Source organism: Solanum stenotomum, chromosome 1 (genome assembly GCF_019186545.1).
Source record: "Solanum stenotomum isolate F172 chromosome 1, ASM1918654v1, whole genome shotgun sequence".
In the NCBI taxonomy this organism is placed as follows: Eukaryota; Viridiplantae; Streptophyta; class Magnoliopsida; order Solanales; family Solanaceae; genus Solanum; species Solanum stenotomum.
The window spans coordinates 75,696,153-75,700,091 of NC_064282.1; positions in this window are offsets into that span (position 1 = coordinate 75,696,153).

Below are 3,939 nucleotides of genomic sequence, written 5' to 3' on the forward strand. Positions count from 1 at the left end.
GCCTGATGACCTACCTTTCTTATCTTCTCAAAACCTGGGGGACAAAGCGCTAGTTGATGAAGGTGTTGGGGCTATAGACCTCTGCTAAAACTGTGAGAAATTTCCACCGCCTGATCTTTACTTAGAGTATTCATAATTCCCTTTTCTAGCCTTCTTGTTGAGTTTATCCATTTCCTTGAGCTTATCTCCCTTAACTGATCATGGATTATTAATATGGATATATTCGTATCTCCTAACAAAATAGCATTCCTGCACTCGTTCTTCACCAGATCGGATACTCCAAATAAGAACTTGCTCATTTGTGCTCTCGGATCAGCAACCATGTGTGGATCATACCATAAGAGTTCGGTGAACTTCAGCCTGTATTCTTAGACTGGCAATGAACCCTACTTCAAGTTCATAAACTCTTGGGCCTTAGCCTCCCTTAACTCTCTGCGGAAGAAACTGTCCAGAAAAGCTCTGGTAAAACAGTCCCATGTCAGAAGAGCTGCATTCTCACCTTGTTATCATTCCTCTGTGTGAACCAAATATGAGCCACATCCTTTCGTTTATATGAATCTAACTCAACACTCCTAGTAGCAATCACCTGCATTACTCCAAGAATCTTCTTTACCTCATCAGTGAAGTTTTATGGGTCCTCACAAACCTTCGACCCTATAAAATCTAGCAGAATCATATGAACAGAATCTCGAACCCTAGTTGCAGCTGATCCACCAGTGAGGTTTGTAGAAGCTGGGGCCTGATGATTGTTCTGATTAATTACGGGTTGAGCCAAAATGTTTATCGCATTGCGAAACTCTACATTCATATCATCTTGGTTCAGGACTAGAGGAACTACATTAACATTGTGGACATTAGTATATCGTGCGTTAGATCTATGAGAAGGTATCATCTGAAATGTATAATGATATATTAGAAGGGAGAAGTTTAATCACACCTCACACACGATAAGAATGGCATAAGAAGTAAAGTTTTTCATAAAAAAAAATTGTAGCCTCCCCTCATAGATGTGGCACGCTTCACACCCATGACAGAGACTCTACATAGTGCATCTTTCAAACATCCTAGGACTTCTGAACCTAATGATATGATACAAGGTTTGTCACTCCCCGAGGCTACCCCTTAGACGTAACATGGGACCTAGGATCATGAGTGACCCTAAGTTAACCCTGAGTTTTGCACATTACAAGCATATTGAAATATAACTAATAAAGAGGAAGCATAATTGTATTGTGAGTCACAACTAAAAGAAACTCAAGTGAGAATATAAATGAATGTCAAAGGGGAAACAACCCAAAACAACTTAATACTGACTCTATGTGTGAAGACTTCGACTACTAATGAGATGTTTGGACAAATCCCTATCTAACTCTAAAAATATAGAAAAAAGAATGAAGCTAACTTAATAATCCAAGAATAATCAAATGTCCTCAAACTATGACGACTCACAACTGAAGCTTCTCAATGTAAGCTAAGAGTCGAACAAAGCGTGATCTCGATGCTAAGTTCCTAAACCTACATCATAAAATGATGTAGCACAAAGTATGTATCAATACATGGAATGTACTGAACATGCAAGATATAGATAATAAGCTAAACAATGAAATAGCTGAGCAATATAATATTGAATATGGAAATAGACTATAAGGAAGTGTAACTAAAATCTGAGCTAAATGCAATGACAAAGTACCAATTGTGTAAATAATATGCTGAACTGAATGTTGATAACATGGTCCATGAAATAAAAGTATGACTCTGGGATCTACTATTAAATGACAAAAACCACGTGAGCTAAACCTGGAGTCTGATATATACGCCCCATCAAGAGGACCTAATATACTTTGTTAGAAGGAATGACTGTGGTGTGATCACTAAAAGTGATGCCCAACAGAGGGGACTTTTGAACCTTCGTTGGCACGTAAATCTTGGATTGTGAGGGTACGCTGAACCTAAGTCCAACACGGATCTAACTCTACTCCCAACTGAATGAAAACTAAAATGCACTGAAATACTAAGTAGATAAAAATGCTGACGTGCTATCTGGGAATGAGCATAATTATAATGAAAGTTTTGGCATTCAATTTCTAAAGCATGTATTTCTTACTGATCTGCCTAGAAAGTATAATTCATGAATTGATAGTTGATACAAACTAGGTGTCACACCCTGAACCTACACCCTAGGCGCGACCGACACTCGAGAATCATTGTTGGTTGGGGTGTAAAAAATGAACCCAAACATAGGTAACCCGTCCAACTCACCTAGAACTTTAAGGGTTGGGCTCAAGATAATTTAAATTGGGTTCAATCTCAACCCATTCAAGCCTAACCCATTTTAAGAGAATCCTCAATTTAGCCCAATTCAATCTCCAATTTCAACCCGTTTTAAAAATCTTTACTAATATATGTTCCTATATTAAAGGTATGAATTATTATATATTTAACATCTTTTAGGATTTATCTATCCATTTGTTACTTTTTTTAACAAAAATCTTGAGCGGAAATTTGAATTGTGATTATAAAAGTTAAATATCGCTATGTTAAAATTATTGAGAATAATCGGGTCAAATTGGGTAGGTCAAAACCCAACCCATTTTTTAGCCCATTTGAACCCAACCCTTTTGAGCCCAAAGTAAACTTGGGCATGTCAAGACCCAACCTGATTTCAATCCCAACCCATTTTAATATCTCCAATTTCAACTTAACCCGCCCATTTGACACCCCTAATTGCTTGCCTCAAGCGAACCCTTGGCCAGGCTTAACTCTTAGCGGAAGACTTACTCATAATTAAGATGAACTTAAAAGCACACTTTACTCAATGTCTCAAAGAATATACTCAGACTATTTTAGAAATAAAACATTCACTTGGGAACATTCATCCTCAAATGAAATTACTCTAAGAAGAGATGAGGGTGGAACATCTACACCCAATGCAAACACTAGATATGCAATATATAACACATCTCATCAACTTAAGGAGTACTAAGATAAGAGTTAGTACCTTCATTGGGATTTTCTCTGAGCTCAAAGAGATGTGGGTATCTGTTCTTTATATCCTCCTCAGCCTCCCAAGTAGATTCCTCAACAAACTGATTCCTCTGTAAGAAGTTGATTGATGCTACCTTCTTGGTTTTAAACTTGCGAACCTGACGATCCATAATCTGAATGGGAATATCCTCATAAGATAACCTATCTTTAATACCAATGTCTTCATTTTGTATAATAATTGAAGGATCGCCCATACACTTCTCCAATATTGAAATGTGAAACACCGAATGGACTGCTGCTAACTCTGACAGTAGCTCCAACTGCTCGACTACATTTCCAATCATTTTGGATATCTTATAAGGTCCAAAATATCGGGGGCCTAAGCTTCCCCTTCTTGTCAAACCTCACAACACCCTTCATGGGTGAAACCTTCAACTACACCCAATCATGTACCTCAAACTCTAAGTCTCTTCTTCTAACATCAGTATAAGATTTCTGACGACTCTGTGTTGTTTTCAACCTCTCTCGAATAGTTTTCACTTTCTCTATAACTTCATGAACTAAGTCTGGTCTTATCAACCAAGCCTCACCAACCTCAAACCACCCAATAGGAGATCTACATATTCTCCCATAAAAAGCCTCATAGGGAGCAATTTGGATGCTAGAGTGGTAATTGTTGCTGTAAGCAAACTTAATAAGAGGTAAGTGGTCATCCCAATTTCCCTCGAAATCGATCATACACACCCTCAACATATCCTATAAAGTCGGAAATGTACGTTTTGCTTGACTATTAGTCTGAGGATGTAAAGCAGTACTAAGGTTCACCTTTGAACCGAAACCTTGCTTGAAAGACGTCCAGAATTGTGCGGTGAATTACGCAACTCTATTTTAAATAATGGATACCACAACCCTATGAATTCTGACTACCTCTTAAATATATAACTTAGCATAGTC